Source organism: Lissotriton helveticus, chromosome 7 (genome assembly GCF_964261635.1).
Source record: "Lissotriton helveticus chromosome 7, aLisHel1.1, whole genome shotgun sequence".
NCBI lineage: Eukaryota > Metazoa > Chordata > Amphibia > Caudata > Salamandridae > Lissotriton > Lissotriton helveticus.
The window spans coordinates 350,833,804-350,854,196 of NC_136068.1; the positions used below are offsets into that span (position 1 = coordinate 350,833,804).

A 20,393-nucleotide genomic window follows, 5' to 3' on the forward strand; every position below is an offset into this window, starting at 1 on the left:
GCGACGGGGCGAGGGCGTGGGACAGCTGGCTCCACATAACCACGCTAGCCCGGGGATAAGTGATCTGCGCCTACTTGGCTGTCTCGTCGTTGGTGCTGAGCGGGCCCGGGATTGGTACTTTCGGTGGGTCTGTCGTCACCGGCCACCTTTGGAGGAGGCTGCACGAGAGGCAGGCGTCCCGCGCTCGAGATGGCAGCGCAGGGGACTGGAGCCGCCGCGACACAGGCGCACAGGGAAAGGAGATCGGAGGAAGCTGAGGACGGTTTCACGACGGAGCCCTCGTCGCAAGAGCAAAGGTTGAATCTCCGCCTCGATGCGATATTGGCCGCGATTACTGCCACGAAGGACGAACTGCACCAGGACATAGCGCAGGTGGCGACGGGGCTTGGCCTGCTGAGAGCGGACCACGCTAAGCTCTCTGATAGAGTGAAATCCAACGAACAATTGCTCCAGGAGCTGAAACCGGCCGTGGTCACCGCGGAGCATAAACTCGAGGACGTGGTTCGTCGCCTGGCACTCCTGGAGCGTAGGGCAGAGGATGCGGAAGGACGCAACCGCCGGAACAATGTGCGGGTGGTGGGGCTCCCGGAGAAAATCGAGAAGGGTGACGCAGTGGCCTACATGGAGGACTGGTTTCGGACAGTGGTGGCGCCGGAGGGTCTGTCACCCTTCTTCTCGCTGGAACGAGCGCACAGAGTGCCCGCCAAACCGCCCCTGGAGGGCAGACCGCCCCGACCGATGGTGGTCAAACTGCTGCACTACAAAGACCGGGATCTGCTGATCCAAAGGGCGAGATCCCAAGGGCCCTTCCAGGTGGAAAACAGCAAGGTGACGATTTTTCCGGACTACACGCAGGAAGTGCAGCGGGGCAGGGCTTCCTTTCTGTCGGTGAAGAAAGAGCTGAGGGAGGAAGGGATTCAATACTCCCTGCTTTTTCCAGCCAAGCTGCGGATTGTCGTGGATGACAGAACCCACTTTTTCCAGACACCGGATGAAGCATGGTCCTGGCTGGAACTGTATCGTGCGGGGACGGATCGTGCACACAGGCCCGCCAGGGATCGTGCGCAGCCGGTCAGGGTCAGGAAGTCGCAGCGCATCCGCTCCCGGAATAGGCGCCAACGGGCCGAGCGAGAGGCGCAAATGCTGGCCGATAGACAGAGTGCGTTGGAGGCCACGGCGAACATCACGGGCTCGCAACGAGAAGACACTTCCAGGGGTTCGGCTTCGGAAGGGGTAGGGGAGAAGACCGGTGATGAAGACTCGGAGGTGGGGGGAGCGCAGGGGCCGGAGGTCACCCCACAAACTTCAGATGGTATATTTAATGGGTGAAGCTCGTGGCCGCTGAACTGCTTGTAAGGCCTGGACGCTCCTGACTCCTATTGGACTGCCAGGTATGGGGCTGCTTTAGCAGTATGGGGCTATGGGCGCGGGGTGGTCGCTCTGTCGTCCTGGTTTGGGGCTCCATAGTCCTCATCAGACCCTTAAGGTCTTCTGTGGTGTCGACTACAGACTAGTGTGATGTGTTGGGTGTTTGCGGTTTGGAACGGGGCTGAAGCTGGGTTACTAGGCCCTGTCCTGGGGAGGGGGTGGATGGGAGTTAAGGGGTGTGTTTTGAAGGGGTTGTACAATTGCTGCGATGCGGGTCACATTTATTGGCGTGCGCCACTGTTGGGGGTGATGCTCTATGGGGACGTTACCTAACTTGAAATGTGTCACATGGAATGTCCGGGGTATTCGAACTATGGTTAAGCGCCACAAGGTACATGCCTACTTGGTGAGGCGGGGCATTCAGATAGCGATGCTTCAGGAGACTCACTTGACTCAGCAGGAATGTGGGGCGTTACAGAGGAGGTGGCGGGGTCAGGTGTTTGGCACGACCTACTCAGCATTTGCCAGAGGGGTGTTAATATGGATCAGAGCGGGCACGCCATTCCAAGTCACGAGCCAGAAAATAGATCCGGAGGGCCGTTATGTGGTGGTGGAAGGACGGCTGTGTGGTAGGGAGGTGGTCCTGTGTAACATTTATGCCCCCAACGCTGATCAAGCGCACTTCTTTGAGGGTTTGTCGCGCTCACTGGCGTATTATTTGGCGGGCCCTATATTGCTGGCGGGGGATTTTAACTCCATTTCAGATGTGCTGTTGGACAGGTCACACCCGCCTTTGGTGGACTCCCCAGTGCGCAGACTCGCGACCCATAGGCGGGATTGGCAGGAGAGGTGGGGCTTGGTGGATGTCTGGAGGGCGCAGCACCCCGAAACCCGTGATTACTCCTACTTCTCAGCACTGCATGATCTGCATGTTAGACTGGATTCGGTGCTGTGTTGCGAGTCTCTGGCGAATGTGGTGATTCACTCTGAGTATTTGTCTAGGACCATTTCGGATCATAACCCACTGCTGATTTCTGTGCAATGGCAGCGGGCGAGATCGGCGGTCCCTACATGGAGACTTCGTCCGGAGACGCTGGATGACCCGGCGTTCTGTGACACGGTCCGACAGGGCATAGACGACTACTTCACGGTCAATGATGGGTCAACAGCGACTAGAGCGAATGAATGGGATGCGATGAAAGTGGTGGTGAGGGGGATATGTATGGGACGGTTTCTGACTGTGAGAGGGACTGTGCTGAATGACCTCGCGAAGGCGGAGGAAGTGCTGAGAGGGGTGGAACAGCAGCGACCCGAGAAGCCGGAGCTGCAAGACAGCTTGTTGCGTGCTAAGGAGGCGGTGGCAACTGAGACGGAGAGATTGCGGTGCTATGATTATAAGTTGTATGCGGTGAAAGTGCATGAGGAGCGAGACAAAGTGGGCACGCTCCTTGCGAAGTTGGCTGATCCGAACCCTAGAGGATGTCTGGTTATGAGTGTGCGGCAGGAAGACGCGGAGGTGGTTTATCCGCAGTCAGCTGTCCTGGGGCGCTTTCAGTCCTACTACACGGGTCTGTACGCCAGCCACCTCGAAGTGGGGGCCACGGACATTGGTAATTACTTAGATCAGGTCCCTTTGCCGGTATTGGATGAGGAGGAAGCCCGGGATCTGGGGGGCCCCGTCACCCTAGCGGAAATAAGAGGGGCGATTAGTCATATGGCGCGGAACAAAACTCCTGGGGTGGATGGATTGCAGATCGAGTTCTACGTCAAATTCATGGAAGTGTTGGCGCCCAGACTGCAGGTTGTGTATGCGGAGGCGAAACAATTAGGGCGGTTGCCTGACTCTATGACGGAGGCGCTGGTTGTGCCCCTGCTGAAGCCGGGCAGAGATGCTTTGGATGTCTCTTCTTTTCGTCCGTTGTCTATGCTGACTGTAGATTACAAGATTTTGAGCCGAATCCTAGCCACCAGGCTCCTACCACTAATGACCTCTTTAGTGCATAAGGATCAAGCGGGATTCATCCCCTCTAGGAGCACTTCGATGAATGTCCGTCGGCTGATTGGGGTCATTGATAGTGCTGCCACAGCGGAAGCAGGCCCAGTAGTGCTGACGGTTGATATTGAAAAGGCGTTTGATAGCTTAGAATGGGATTTTCTAGATGGCGTGCTGTTGAAGTTCGGGGTTGGGGAGGGGTTCCGGGGCTGGACGAGAGTGCTCTATTCTTCGGCTAAGGCGCGGGTGCGGCTGGGGACCTTGGTCTCCTCGGTTTATCCGGTCTGTAGGGGCACGAGGCAAGGCTGTTCGCTATCCCCTCTGCTCTTTGCCCTCGCAGTGGAACCGCTAGCGGCGCAGGCGAGAACAGGAGTTGTTTTCGACGGGATTGCGCAGGGACCTGACTCGCATTACATTTCATTGTATGCCGACGACTTGTTACTGTACCTGGCGGATTCTGGAAGGGCTCTAGAAGGCGCAGTGGACATGTTGGGCAGGTTCGGGAGGCTTTCAGGCCTCAGAGTGAACTGGACTAAGACCTGTGTGTTTCCGTTGCGGAAGACCACGCTCTGCCCGCAGCTCACGAGGCCGGTAGTGTGGGAACCCTCTTGTTTTGTTTACCTGGGAGTGCGCATCTACCATGCGGCGGCGGACCTCCTTGAGGGGAATGTGGGGCGCTGTATTCGAGCACTGAGAGGCAGTGTGGACTTCTGGGCATCTCTCCCGCTGTCTGTACTAGGCCGTGTGGCACTGTTGAAAATGGTGGCACTCCCGAGGCTCCTGTATTATTTTAGAACGTTGCCGGTGTGGATCCCGCAGGGTATTTTTCGAGAGCTAAGGACGTTGGTGACTGGCTTTCTCTGGGGCCACGGTCGCCGACGGGTGGCATTAGCCACCTTGATGCGACCCAAGTGTGAAGGAGGGATGGCTGTCCCCGACTATGAGCTATACTATCTGCCAGCGCAGCTCCAGGTCCTGACGCAGAACGTGGCCAGGGAATTCAGAGGACCTGAGGACGGCCGGGGGATCGGCGTTCAGAGGCATGTCTTGTCGTCGATCGTGATGCAACAGAGACTGGTTAGTAGGGACCTCACGATGGAGGAAAGGACGCTTAGATTGTGTTGGAACAGGAACCTGAGGAGGGCTGGGAAGCGCCGGCCATATGCACCGGAGATCCCGCTGGGAATGCTCACTGCCTTACCGCACGGAGGTGATTGGTCCCAATTGTTAGAGTGGGAGGACCTAGGTTTGCAGATGGTAGGAGACCTCTATGTGGACGGGACGCTGGCCCCGTTCCAGACCTTACAAGGTCAATTCGGCCTGCCAAGTGGTTCCTTCCTGTTGCATGCGGCGGTTGTTGCGGCCGTGCAGAGGCACTGGGGGGGCGGACTGGCTGAACCGGAGGTGACGATGGTGTGCCAATATGTGGTGATGGCAGCGGGCACCGTCAAGGCGGTGACCTGCCTCCACAATAGGATGTTAAATGAAGGTCTGGCCCCGTTGGTTGAGTTGAAGTCGCGTTGGAAGGCCAGCGTCGGTAAACAGATCCCGGACTCCATTTGGGGTCAGGTGCTACATAGGACCTGGAAAGGAACGAGGAATGCGAGATTCCAACAGGTGCATTTTTTCGTGCTCCATAGGGCGTATTTGACCCCGGAGAGGTTGCGCCGACACTTCCAGGTGCTTGATGCCATGTGCCCACGTTGTCTAGAACCTGAGGTGGATCTTGACCACATGCTGTGGGGCTGTCCGAAATTGGGGAACTATTGGTCTGAGGTAGGGGACCTCTTGAATGCTGTCACGGATCGGGAGGTAGACTTTGACATGGCCGCTTGCCTGCTTCTTTGGTTCCCGCACACCAAAAAGACCAAGGTGACAAGCAAATTCATTGGGTTGGGATTGATACTGGCACAGCGTGAAATCACTTGGAACTGGAAGTCCAAAGAGGGGCCGTCAGTACGGAGGTGGAGGAATGAACTGGTGAAGTGGTCGGGTTGTGAGAGTGTGTCACGAATGCGCCAGGCGACTAGAACTGGTAACGAAAAGAGTTTGGACCTGGCAAGGTCCTGGGAGCTGGTGGTGCAAGCATTAAGGGACTACCTAACTGAAGGCGAAGAAGCTGATCAGGTATAGGGAGGGATTCCGTGTGACTACTTGCTTGTCGACTCTTCCTGATAGTTGTCACCTTAGAGCTAGAAAGGGATGGTAGAACCCGCATTAGCAGCAGTTGAAGGGGAGGGCACTGGGAGGGAGTCGTGGGAGGGGGTGGTTTGCCGGCTAGCGGCAACCTCCCGGAACCGGATGGCCCAGGGAGGTAATTGTGATGTTTCAGTGTCGTGACGTTGGAGTGGCCAAGGACTAGATGGAGAGGGTGGGTTGGTTGTTTTGGGATAAAAGCAGAAACGAGGTGCTGCATTTGACCTGTGCCCCGGATGGAGCACGCACCGAGATACCCCCAGTGTACTAAGTCATTGAAGCGCCGCCCAGCCTCCGGGATGTGGGCTAATCGGCTGTGTATTGTGTTACTATCGCACTGTATGCTGGGTACCATTGGGATCTAGGTTGGCTTGTTGGATATGTTTATTCCTGATTCTGCAATAAAAACATATTTCAAAAAAAAAAAAAATAACAGACTCTAAAATCACGAAAAGAAGTATTTTCGATCGAATTATTTACCGATGCGTGGACGCATTGTTTTCTTTTTTCCAGCTGTTTTGAATGGTTTGTGTGTGAATGTATGGCCAAGTGTGTATGAAATTGTTTATTCATGTGTATGTATATATTGTATATAAAATTTGTTGTACTTTGTATTTTGTATTTTCCATGCACGAAAAATAGTGTGCTCAAAAAAGAAAAAAGAACTTTACCAAAATAGAATAAATTTGTATGGTGTTAAATCAAAACAGGTTGTTTTTGCCTAATCCAAAGCAGCTTTTTCTGAAGGATATTGTTTGATGAATAGGTAATTCCAGCATTGGCTTTTGTTTCGTTTAATAGTATACCTTGAGAGGAGTATTCACGAGCCAAAGATCTGGCATGCAAGCAGAAAATCCCTTTACTATATTTGCTTTCTTCTTTTGGGTAGTTCAAACAAGCCTTGAGGAAGTTGTCTTAGATGAAACATATGTCAGCTGTTCATATCCGCGTATGAAAAGTCTTGGATATTATATCTTCATAATCTTCGCTTTCTGATCAGTTCAACAACGACTTTTCAACTGTGTTTGAAGACTTTTTACTGTTTATTCAGTTCACACTTGTCCAACTTGTTTCTAGTGTTTCATTGTGCCTTTACATACCATTGTTACACTGATTTTGTTGTGCAATACAATAATGTAATTCCGGTACTCTAACTTGCCGTTATTTACGAACTTGTGTTGTATAACCTATTACAACATGGTTAATCAATAGCCTACCACGGAATTTCTGCATACACAATAACAATATTTATGCATACATATGAATGTACTCAACCACACATCAAAACATGCCCAAAAACTGTATAGTGTACTTAATACGATTTGTTTATTTTTAGAGCAAATTTTTAAAGTTATTTCCTGCCCAATGCAAAAATACTACTGTTTTGTGTTTTCTAGCCATGCCATAAGTTGTCAGTTGTTGTTTTCAGATCACTGTGCAAATTACAGTCCTAAGGAAGATATCAGAATTACATTACTAAAAAGTCTGTGCACAACTAGGTGCTTCGAAGGCAGAATGTTGCTGGTGTCTGATGGTGAGGCTCATGAATGTGCCGTATTTGTCACCTACAATGTAAGGGGCAAACAATGCTTCTAGAAGGGAATCACATCTATGATATCCCAAACACCTTGCATTACCAGGGACGATTCCACCACCAAGAGGAACAGGTTGTCAAGATACATAGGATTCAAGAGCTTTCTAGTCTATTCATCTGCATATGATGGTATCAAGGGGACATTCGCTGTTAAAAACACTTGCCTTTTCTCAAATGCAGAGCAGGAAAAAAAGCCAAAAGCATCTGTTGCAAAAGATGGGGGCATTAAGATCATCAGATAATAGTTCTGAAGCAGCCACCGAAAAGGCTGTGAGCTTCAAATAGATTCTTGGTTACCAATCAGTTCCACAGTACAAAGGTTTCCATCAGCAACTAACAGCCTCTTTACAATGAAGTAGATGGTAGCTGCAATGCCTTTCCTCGAAATAAGAAAGAAACATCTGGCTGTATTAACTATGATGCAGCTATCAGGAAACCTTGGGAAGGGCAGAAACAGTAGGTATTTAAGACAGAAAAGCATATCTATACGACTGTAGGGAATAATAAGCCTGAACTTCAAAGATATGCCTAGAATTAGGGAGCCGTGGAGCTTTTCAAGACGGTCTGTTTTTGTAAACAAAGTCTACTTCTGTAATGGAGCTCCAGGTGGTGGGTCACTTGTAACCCACCTGGGAAAGAAAATAAAGTGAGGTAGCCTATGATTTGGGAATGAAGAGGACTACATTTTTCAGTTCCCTCCAAATCAACCAGGTGTTGAACTTCTGGTTGACGAAGGCCTATGCAATGCGGCATAGAAGACTACCATCTGCATGGGTTAGGAGACATGGTCAAACAAACCAGAATATCCCATACATTTCAAGTCTTAGACCACCACATAAATTTTCGTTGAACACTGCTCCAGGGATGCCCTCTCACTGGTGAAGTGTGACGGTACAACATCACTGAGGATTTTGGCCAGCAGAGGTCAACAGTTCTGTGGTGTGGGAAGTGAAAGATTTAGGATGGGATTTCCACCCTCATTATTTGAACTGAATACATCAATCAACTTTTTGTTTTGATTTTCTATTCTTCGAAATTGTACACTAGGAGATAGATACTTTGAGCATTCGTCTGTTGCCGTCTGAGTGGCTGGGGATTTCTCCTTCCTTTCAAAAGGACCATAGCCTTTTATTAAACTCTGTCAGCATCAAATGTGGAGTGTTGTGTTGCGTGACTTAAGTGGAGTTCCTATCTGAATTCAGACTGGTATGGGACAGACTTTATTCCCTCTAAAGTACATACAGACCTTGAAAGAGAACATGCTAGGGAAAACCAAAGTGTCTGTTTAGTATGTTTGTAGAAGTAGCATTTAAATCATTGAACAACTGTCCTTAACTTTTGGCCCACAGTTTAGTGCAGGTCCAAGCACTCAATGTTACACCCAAAGTTTCACAATCAAAGATATCTCCTATTTGATTTGCAGTGGACTAGTAACACTGGTGAAAATACCAAAGTACAATGGTTTTAGATTAAAAGTCACACTAAAACACTACTGCACATCTTTAAGACTTTGCAAAACACAAAAGGCCAGACTGTCTGTCTGCAGGAAAGGAGGTACATAAGGCAAAGCTACCATACATTACCCTCCCAGCCACTGCACTTTGGCGCCACCCAGCTGAGTATGGAGGTTTATATAAATACTATAATACTTTATCATACCTCCTCAGGACAAAACAAGTCCATATGATGGGACCCAAATACCTTCAGCCTTATGGAAGAGTAGCACCTTCAACAGACAAAGTCATCATAGGATACTATGGCAAATCTCACAACTATCCACAGTAGTTTCATTCCACTTCTCTAACACAAACAACAAAGATGCTCTAGCTTTAAAGGGCATGTCAGATCTGTGTAGGCCTAAACTAAATTACTGCATTTAATACTTGGGCATGTCTTTCCAAGTTGAAATGATAACAGTACCAAGAACGTACCCCTCTAAATGTAGAAGGTCCAAGAAGGCGCAAAGAAACCAGCCCATTCTTTCATCCATGGAGTGCTCATAGCAAACGCATAATGGACTTGCTGGTCTTTGAAACCAACACCAGTCACATGCCTGAAGCTCAAAGCAGTAGAATATTTTCACATACACATCACACTATTTCAAAGGTAATTAGGGAAGACACACAGGTAGGCAAGTGTCACACAGCTTCAGTAGATGGCAGAAACTCAATTACAGTTTAGAAATAACAGTCAGTACTACAGCACAAACAAACGGTAGAAGCACAGTCATGAAACACTGTTAACAGAAAAAATGCCTCGAGTGCCCCGACAGTAAGAAAATGTCACCAAAGATTAAGAAGAAATCTGAAAACGGAACAAAACGTTTTGCCGAAGGAAAGTGTGAGGTAAGGACAACACCTAAGGCAAGTGAGATTGATCATTAGAGACATGCCATTCTCACAACTCACGTTTTCCATTTTTATGCCCAATGCCTATCCATTTCCTTTCAGATACATTTAATAACATGAGTGGATAAGAACATTTTTTTTACTTACCCTCTAAACATCTGTACGTGGCATAGAGTGCTGTATATTCACATGCTGTACACACACCCACATCTAGTGTTGGGTCTGGATGGGCGAAAGCCGTTCCTCTTCCCAGAAGTCCCTGCTACAAGGCACTGAGACTCCTCTACCTGGCAACAATGCACATGGTCACCGACTCCACGGTTAGATCGTTTTACTACACCGCGGGTGAGGATGGAATGTGAAGCAAAGCGATATGTAAAGAGATTTCCATACATAAGACGAAGAAAGGAAAGTAAGAGAGACTGCAAAGGCCACAGGTGTCCGGGGATGAGGGCAGGCGTATGTGAATCTTTATCACTACATGCCACGAACAGATGCTTACAGGGTGAAATTTTCTGTTTGAGGCAAGTGTGGCTGCAGATACACATGCTGTGCCTAGACTGTAAAGCAATCCTCCCAAAAACCAGTGGCTAGCAAATGGGTGTTGCAGTAGACTGAAATAGTGTACAAAGGACTGCCTGGCCAACATTAGCTTGTTGGGGGGCTAGGACATCCACACAGTAAGGTTTTGTAAAAGTGTGTGGTGTGAATCAGGTAACTGATTTGAATATATCATCTTTTGGGATGTTTCCGAGGAAGGCCATAGAGGCTCCTTTGTTCAGAGTTGAGGGTGCCCTAGGAGGTCGGTGTAGAGTCTCTTCTCTTGAGCACAGCATGTCTGGATGCACTTAACTACGCATCTTGCCATGCCCAACTTGGATGAAGCCTTTTCTTTGTGGGATTTGGAGAAAGCAACAAAACATTGTGTTTTTCTAAATGGTCTGGTTTTATCAACATATTACATAAGGGTTTGTTTTACATCGCAACTGAATTAGGCTATAGGGGAAAAACAGGAAGGCCAGTGCACTGATTATGGTGGAAGTGAGAATCTACCTTAGGGAGGAATTCAGGGTTGGTGCAGAGGACAACTCTATCCCTATGTACTTCCCAATGTACTTGGAAAAAGGGTTCTTCCAGAGTAAATGCCTTAAGCTCAGTGACATGCCTGAGTGAAGTCACAGCAAGTAGAAATGCGACCTTCCAAGAGGATTTGGAGGGTTCAGGTGTGGAGGAGCTCGAAATGGAGAACCCATGAGTCATGTGAGAATAATGATGAGACTCCACAAGTCCCTGGGTCTCACCCGGTGAGACCCAGGGAGGAATGACACTCAAGACCTTCCGTGAACCTTTAAATGACTGGTAGCCTAATGAGAGAAGTGTTGTCTAGTATGATATGCAGCCACTGTGGTTAGATGCAATCATATTGTGGTAAAGGGTAGCCCAGAAACCTGCAAGTGAAGTAAGTAACAATGTTTTGTACCGTGGCTTTCAATGGGGTAATTTCTTTATTGACAGTAGCAGACAAATCTCTTACACTTGGCTGAGTTGCTGGAAGGACGTGAGATCTGCATGCTTAAGAATGCTAATGCATTCAGGTGGAAGATTAAGGTATTCAAATTCTATGATCCAGGAGCCAGATCTCAAGGTTGAGGAATTTGTGTGCCTGATTTTGCCATGGTTCTTCATGAGAAGGTCCGGTTTTTTGGGGTGCCTTTTGTGCAAACTAGTAAGAGTTCGAGGAGAGCCGTAAACCAGGTCTGGTGGGCCCATGTGGTTGCCACCAGGATAAGCATGAGGGAAGTCTGCTCATGCCTAAGAACTACAAAGGGAGGGAGAAGGGGAGGAGGAGAAAAAGTTTAGGGAAATATTCCTGACCAGTTCATCCACAGTGCATTGCCAGTGAACTGTGGGTGTGGGAACCTGGAGGCGAGGTATGGAGAGTCCCACACCAAATGTTCTGGGACAGCTGTGGAGAGCGTGTCCCTCCCTGCTTCTGATGGTAATACATGGCTGCTGTATTGTCCGCCCACACAAGAACAATCATGCCTAGAAGGTGAGGTGGGAAAGCCTTCAATGATGGGTGAATGGCTAGGAGTTCCAGGTAGTGGATGTGGAGGCCCTGGTACTTGGTTTCCCATTGATGCTGTACGGTCAGATCCTTTAAGTGTGCACCCCAGCCCATAAGAGATGTCCGTTATAATAATCCTCTGTGGAACTGGGTTGAAGATAGGAAACTCCTGTGACAGGCTATTGGTGTTACACCACTGCAGAGAGCGCTGAGTGTAGTGGCCAATCAACACTAGATCCCAATGACTTGAGACCTGAGACCATTGCTGCGCTAAACATTCTTGCAACAGACGCCTGTGAAGCCTGGCATGAGGAACTATGGCAAAGCGTGAGGCCATCATGCCTAGAAGGCACATGGCTGTTCTGATGGGGAGTTGTTGAATCAAGGGGAGCAGTGCCTGAAAGGACTGGATTCTGGCAGAATATGGATAGGCTATTCCTACCTCCGAGCTGAGGACAGCCCATATGGAGGTCTGGATCTGGAGGGGTTGGCGGTGGAATTTTGAAGCTTTGATGATCAATCCCAATAAATGAAGAAATCTATAGGACAGGCTTGTCTGTGTTTGCGGCACTACTGACGGGTCGTACTTTTGATAAGCCAATCGCATAGATATGAGAAAACATGGAAGCCCTGTCTGCGCAGGTGTGCAGCTACTATCTGAAGGTATTTGGAGAGCACCAGAAGTGCAGCAGGGATTCCAAAGGGGAGCACTTTGAACTGGTAATGTCCTCCGCTGACCACAAATCTGAGACACCGGTGATAAGCCAGATATATTGATACTTGGAAACAGGCCTTTTTTATGTCAAGTGCAGCCATAAAGTCACCTTGCTGGAGAAGGACATCCTGAATGGCCACCATGTGAAAACCCTCAGATAGGAAAAATCCTTCGATATGATATATTACTTTAGGGGCCTGAGGTCCAGAATGGGCCTAAGGAACACGTCTTTTTTGGGCATTAGGAAGTATAGCGAGTACACTTGTGTACCTTGCTGATGTCATGGATGGGTTTTATAGTCCCTATGAGGAGGACAGCTTCGACCTGGCTGTGATGTTCCCTTGAGAGTGTGTTTACAAGGTGGAATGGTGGGCGGCATGGAAGTGAGCTCGAGACAAGAACCATGTAGCATCTAGGCTTAGGACCTACACTCCCTCTAGAAACTTACGTTCTTCCTCCAAGAACCTTTTGGTTGTTCCACGTTTTGTTAGGAAGAAACATGGGGGACTGAGATTTTCTTTTCAGGCCCCTCGATTTGGGAATTCTCTTCCTGATAACCTTCGTTCTTCCCAATCATACTTGGAGTTCCGTAAAGACCTGAAGACCTGGCTCTTTACTAGAGCTTTTGAGGTCTAAAATTGTTGCCCTGTTTTGCTGCCGGTCTGGTTAGTGCCATGAAACCTTTTTGGTGCACGTGCGCTTTATAAATTCCCTCAACTTCAACTTCATGATAATATCCAACTGGTCTGCGGTGACAGTCTGCCAGTGGGAAAGAAGCCTTGTAGGTGACCGTTAACGGGTGTTGTGTGGTTGGGTAGGGGGGATTTGGAGAGGGGAGTTGGGGGTAGATGTCGGGGTTTGGTGGTGGTTGTAGATCCTTTTGGGGAGCTACATTTGCCTTTGGAATTGTTGCCTCTATATGAATATATAGAATAACCCCTGGGAGAAGATAGTTGACCATGGGTGCGCTAATAAGATGGGGAGGCGTCAGGGGAGGTGATCATCTAGCCCTCACCATAAGGGTTGCGGCAAAAGGAGCTACAGAGAGAGGGTGCTTGCAATGCTCCCATCGCTATGTCTCCATATTCTTTTTATTTTTTTTCATAGGTTGGTGCACTTGTAGACCAAAGTGGTGCTCACCATCAAAAGGCATGTTCAGCATGTTCTGCTGAACTTCTGACTTGAAGCCAGAGATACGGAGCAAAGTGTGTGTGCGTAGCAGAATGCTAGAATATATCCATTTGGCAGGGGTGTTGGCTGTTTCTAGGGCAAAGTGAATACAGGTCGTTGAGATCAGCATGCTCTCAGAAACCATCTCTTGACCCCCGCTTTCTATGCTCTTCAGAGTGTATTGGAGGAGTGCCTCAATTTCGTCCCAGTGAGCATGATTATACCTTGCAAGAAGGCAGACAGAATAAGCCATTCGTCAGAGGTTGGCTGATTACGCTGCCACCAGTTTCTCTCCTGCATCTATGCATTTGCTTTTCTTATCTGTTGGGGGGAGCATCCCTGCTGGCCAGGGAGTGGCTCGCTTACAGGAGTGGTGACTACCAGAGAATCAGGCGGCAGCTGACTAGGTCAGAAGGGGACGTTTTATATTTTTTTATCCATCCTAGGTGTTATAACCCTAGCCTGGACAAGGTCTTTAAAATGTCTGGGATGCTAGGTAACATACCATTGAGCATGGGGAGGTACTGAGTGGAGTAGTGAGAGGAAGAGGGTTTCAGAGAGTAAGTTCTCCTATAATGGCTCAGTGTGGAGTTCCACCTTATAAAAGGAGACTGCTCTACCAATGAGTTCCTGACAGGATGTGAAATCATCTGGAGTGGTGAGCAGGGTAAAGGACTGTGTCCCCTGGGGAGTCTACATCATAGAAGTCCCATGGGCCACCCTGTGTGGTGGGAGGGAGGATCAAGTGTCTAAGGAACAGGGTGAGGTGATGATGGTGCATTGAGGAAGGGGCTGACAGCCTTATCTGCTTCATTGCGCTCAGTTGCCGGAACCAGAATGTCCAAGGCCTCCTTGAAGGACAGCTGATGTTTCTAGGGTGGAGAGCGTGCAGGCAAGGATGCGGCCCATGTGGAGTTGGATGACCAGGTGTTTCTGCCTTTAGTCAAGCTGTTCCTGCATCTTATGGAGAATTGGTTCGGTTGCGATGGTGTGGGACTTGCTGGTCAATGCAAAGTCTTCGGCTCCGAACGCGCCTTCAGTAGGTGCCGGGGTGGCTGGCGTTAAAGCGGTCGGTCTTGAAGGCTTTTTCAGCGCAGAGCCAGAGCTGGGGGTCCGAAGCAACTGGCCAGTGCCGACCACGTTCTGACAGCAGTGGTGGTCTGAAAGCCTGTCTCTGGTGTTTCTGAGTTGGTGAGTGCCCAATGGCTGAAGACTGCTTGGAATGAAAGTTGCGTCGAGGGTGCCATACTCATGGACTGTAAGCTGCTGGAAGGTTCTCAAACTCCAGGTCGAAGCCCCAACTTTCTCCAGAGTAGAAAGCCTCTTCATGTGCAGCAGACGATTGTGGGTGCTGTTCGTCTATGTCCTCGGGACCGAAGAGGCCTGGAGTGTCATCTCTGCCCCTATACAACATCGCGAGTAGAAAGTCGCGAAGAGTCTTTTTAGAGCAGAAGGAGCGGATGGAGATGCAGGCGGCCTCATCGTGTTCTGGCTTGAGGCATGAATTGCTGCCCTGATGAAGATCGGTCCGAGGATTTTTTACAAGGCAGCAAGGACAATAGTGAAATGGTGTCCGTTACATCACCGGCGAGGCACGGTGGAGATATGGGAGTAGGCCCTGGCTGCCGAGACCCAGGAGTGGCCACGGTCTACACAGACCGCGCTTTAGCAAAGTATTCGTACGTCGATCTGAGAAAGTAAGGGAGACGCGATCAAGGTACAATACCAACGGAGGGAAGGAAATGTGTGAACCATATAGATTATTGCCTCATTTGTCTCCTCCTCAAAAATTCCTTGATAAACTTTTCAGAAGGACCCTCGCTATTGGTAGCTATAGTTTCAGCAGTATCAGAACAATTTATCCCCGGAAAGCGATGCACCGTGAGATCAGGGGATATGTGGTACCCCACTGCTCTATTGACATCTCCTGTAAAATAAGGGCGATTTACTATTTCCCAAAATATGACAACATTTTAATATTTTAGCCTGGAGAAGTTGATTCCAGGTTACACTGATTACATTTTGTCCGGTCGGCTAATACTGCCATATATCTCTTCCTACACAAAGTGACTTGTTTTATTACTTCTTGGAGAGTTTTCGGGGTTGTAGGCAATCTGGTGAGCCACCAAGCAGCTGTGGGCAAACCATCTATCACTGAACACCTTGATTTTTCCCATTCACTCGGGTTAAATCCTTTGAGACTTTTATACAAAGCCTGTTAAAAGCGGTCTAAAATGCTTCAGGTTGAGAAGTAGCCTCTAAATAAATACTGATGTCCTGACAACTTTTAGTATATACCTTGTTTAGGAAGTACTCTGGAGGCACCTTATTCCACTTCAATCTACGTCCCTGTTCAACAGACTTGAGGTGTTGAGTCTTAGGGGTCCTTCTTTAAGCACTGCTTCCGCCTCTAATCTCCAATCTATACAAAAAAGTAATACATTATGGTCACTAAAATGGTTCTAATTAACTCTAAATTGCATAATGCAGGGATAACTATATAATTAATATTAGGATTAAAACCTCTGCCAGTGAATCTAGGGATAACTTCTGGGGATCCTGGACTTTGGTTGTTCTGATCTAAAAATACCAGGTTATGGTCAGTCAACATTATACTTAGCAAATCTCCTTGCCTTGTGTGTTGAAAAAGGTGATGATCATCCGATGAGCTCTTGTCACTGACTTAACACGAGGAATGACAGGGGGCGAATATTAAAATCTCCTAGTAAGAGCACTACTAGTCATATTTAATAAAATATTACTTAATATTTAATAATACTCAGATTTCGATACATTAGAAAATCCTTACCAAATCCTGTAACAAATCAGTTCTTGAGCTGGGGTCCGAGACACTTACCCCGGGGGTACTCAACTGTTTAGAAATTTTAAAATATTAGTAGTAGATTAATAATTATAAATCGAGTAAAATTCAAATCAAAACCAGACTGCTCTTTACCTCTGAAATTGCTCTTTACCTCTGAAATCAGTTGCGCTTTGCTCGCATTGCTCCTGCATTTATTTGTGCCTGAATGTAATTGTATCGTAGCGCTATACTGCTGAGCTGCGCATTAATTGATACTCGATTGTGCATTGCTGCCTTTACCTGCTTGATTAATCTGTGCCTGATTGTGCCGGTGACGCTTCCCTTTTCATAGCGATTGTTCCCAGTCTCGTCCTGTTTGGCCTTTGGCTTGCTGCCATTTTGTTGTTTGTTGTTGTGCCTCCCAGCCCGGCCCTCCACCCCGCTCCCGCCTCCCAGCTGCCCCTCCCTCCCACAGAAAGGTTAGGCTCTAACCTCCAGAGCAGCGCTGTGACCGTCCTAAGCTCCTCAGAAGCGGTCGCTCCTCACGCTGCTCCCTGCCCTGGATCTGGTATCGTAGCGCTATAGTGCCAGACTGCTCTTTACCTCTGAAATTGCTCTTTACCTCTGAAATCAGTTGCGCTTTGCTCGCATTGCTCCTGCATTTATTTGTGCCTGAATGTAATTGTATCATAGCGCTATACTGCTCAGCTGCGCATTAATTGATACTCGATTGTGCATTGCTGCCTTTACCTGCTTGATTAATCTGTGCCTGATTGTGCCGGTGACGCTTCCCTTTTCAAAGCAATTGTTCCCAGTCTCGTCCTGTTTGGCCTTTGGCTTGCTGCCATTTTGTTGTTTGTTGTTGTGCCTCCCAGCCCGGCCCTCCACCCCACTCCCGCCTCCCAGCTGCCCCTCCCTCGCTCCCCCCCCCCCCCCTCTATCCACTTATGTCAGATGCACTTGCGCGCAGCGGGCGCGCACTATGCGCGCCGAAGGCGCGCCAAAGGTAAGCCCGTCTACGCCCGTCCGCGCCCCGAGCCAGACCCCGCAAAATCCACTACTCCCGCATAACGTACAACGCCGCAACCCTTTCAGCACTTAACCCCGTCCGACTCCCAACTTGCTACCAAGCCGCCCCAGGACTCACCCATGGACCCTTCACCTGCCATTCCTGCAAGTTCGACTGCATCGGGACCCGCACCAAATCCACACACTCCAAACAGAGCTCCGACACTAACCACCTGAAGTGCATCCTGCTCAACACCCGCTCGGTCCACAGACACGCCACTGAACTTTGGAACCTACTCGACACCACTTCGCCGGACGTCGCCTTTCTTACAGAAACCTGGATGAACGCCTCATCAGCACCCGACATCGCCATAGCCATCCCGGACGGCTACAAGATCATCCGAAAGGACCGCATCAACCAAACAGGATGAGGCATCGCCATCGTCCATAAGAACACCATCGGCATTACAACCAGTTCCGACGATAACCTCGCAGCCACCAAAACAGACAACAAAGCAGACACCGAACACCTTCACTTCCAGATCCACACCGACCCCAAGACCACACTCAGAGGCACCCTCATCTACAGGCCACCAGGACCCCGCACACAATTCAGCGAAGACATCACAGAATTCATCAGCCCACACGCCCTCCCCTCCGAGGACTACATTCTACTGGGAGACCTCAACTTCCACCTGGAAAAGAACAACGACAGCAACACCACCACCCTTCTGGACAACCTCGCCAATCTCGGACTCAAACAACTTGTTGACACCCCCACCCACTATGCCGGACACACGCTCGACACAATCTTCACCTCCAGCAAGCACATCTCCTTCAATCACACCACAGCTCTCCATTGGACGGACCACAGCTGCGTTCACTTCAACTACAAAAAAACTACGACCCACAACCACCCACAACCAATTCCCTGCAGAAACTGGAACAAAATTACCACCGACCAGCTCTTCACATCGCTCCACCAAAATCCTCCTGCCAAATCATCGGACCCAAACCAAGCAGCCACCAACCTCACACAATGGATCACCCACAGCGCGGACAAATTAGCACCCTTGAAAAACCATCAAATGAAGCAAGGCAGCAAAAAAGCCCCCTGGTTCAATGATGACCTTAAGAAATCCAAGAAGATCTGTCGCACCCTCGAAAAAGCCTGGCGTAAAAACCCTACCACTGACAACCTGGCCACCTTCAAGAACGCCACCCGCAAACACCACCAACTGATCCGATCCACCAAGAAATCAGCATTCAAGGATCGACTCGACAACAACGCCCACAACAGCAAGGAACTATTCAACATCGTCAAAGAGTTTACCAACCCCACCGCCGGCACCAACGACATCACTCCCTCCCAAGACCTCTGCGACTCTCTAGCCTCGTTCTTCCACAACAAAAATCGCTGACATACATAACAGCTTTGGAGACCAGTCCACCCCACCCACCTACGAACTAATACCCCCCTCCAACAACCTTTACGCCTGGAACCCAATCACCACTGAAGACACCATCCGCCTGATGAACACCATCCACTCAGGATCGCCAACCGACCCATGTCCCCACCACATTTTCAACAAAGCAGACTCCATTATCGCACCCCATCTCCGAGACGTCATCAACTGCTCCCTCAACTCCGCTACCTTCCCGGAAAGCTGGAAACATGCCGAACTCAGCCCCCTCCTGAAGAAACCCACAGCTGACCCCACTGAACTTAAGAACTACCGCCCCATTTCGCTCCTCCCATTCCCTGCCAAAGTAATTGAAAAAGCCGTCAACAGTCAGCTCGCCGCCTTCCTCGAATCCAACAAATCCCTCGACCCTTCACAGTCTGGCTTCCGAGCCAAACACAGCACCGAGACCGCCCTCATCGCAGCAACAGACGACATTCGAACTCTACTGGACAACGGAGAAACAGCTGCCCTCATCCTACTTGACCTCTCCGCAGCCTTCGACACAGTCTGTCATAGCACCCTTATACAACGCCTCAGCAACATCGGAATACAAGGAAAAGCACTGGACTGGATCATCTCGTTCCTCGACGGAAGAACCCAGAGAGTCCGCCTCCCCCCTTTCGGATCAGAGGCCACCGAAGTCATCGGCGGCGTACCGCAAGGATCATCTCTCAGTCCATCCCTCTTCAACGTATACATGAGTCCCCTCGCATCCATCGCGCGCCAACACAACCTCAACATCATATCCTACGCAGACGACACCCAGCTGATCCTCTCCCTCACCAAAGACCCAAACACCGCCAAAAACCAACCTACACGAAGGGATGAAAGAAGTAGCCGAGTGGATGAAGAACAGCCGTTTAAAACTGAACTCGGACAAAACGGAAGTCCTCATCTTAGGATCATCCCCCTCCGCCTGGGACGACATATGGTGGCCACCGGCCCTAGGAACCGCACCCACACCAACGGATCACGCACGTAACCTGGGCTTCATCCTGGACTCCTCCCTCTCGATGACCAGACAAAAAGTCTGCCAGCTCAAAAAAATCGTCCGTTGGATCCCCACCGAAACAAGAAAGACGGTCACCCATGCACTGGTCACAAGCCGACTGGACTACGGAAACACACTTTACGCCGGAACCACAGCCAAACTACAGAAAAAACTCCAACGCATCCAAAACGCCTCAGCCAGACTCATCCTAGACGTCCCCCGCCAAGCTCACATTTCTGGTCACCTGAAATACCTCCACTGGCTCCCCGTCAACAAGAGAATAACGTTCCGTCTCCTCACCCACGCACACAAAGCCCTCTACAACCTAGGACCTGAATACCTCAACACACGCCTGTCCTTTTACACCCCCACCCACCAACTTCGATCGTCCAATCAAGCCCTCGCCGCAATTCCACGCATCCAAAGATCCACCATGGGGGGGGAAGATCCTTCTCCTACTTAGCGGCCAAGACCTGGAATTCTCTCCCCCCCACCTCCGCCTTACACAGAACCACCTCTCCTTCAGAAAACAACTAAAAACTTGGATATTCGATAAGTAAAGTACCCCCCTCCCTCAAGCGCCTTGAGACCCTCTGGGTGAGTAGTGCGCTATACAAATTTTAAACTTGAACTTGACCACAGAATTCAAAATGTTAAGAACGCCTGCCCAAAT

The 20,393-nt window shown here is 49.4% G+C and overlaps 1 protein-coding gene across 3 annotated transcripts in view; it reads right to left on the reverse strand.

The window, feature by feature from the left end:
• Positions 1-20,393, reverse strand: part of ZHX3 (zinc fingers and homeoboxes 3) — a 112,387-nt gene that overhangs the window by 45,289 nt on the left and 46,705 nt on the right. For 2 of the 3 annotated variants that reach the window (XM_078652161.1, XM_078652160.1), the window contains one exon: positions 15,751-15,874. The exons of the other annotated variant lie outside the window; for it this stretch is intronic. The gene's annotated coding sequence lies outside the window, so the exon portion shown is untranslated. The remainder of the gene's footprint in view (positions 1-15,750; positions 15,875-20,393) is intronic. 3 annotated transcript variants of the gene reach the window in all.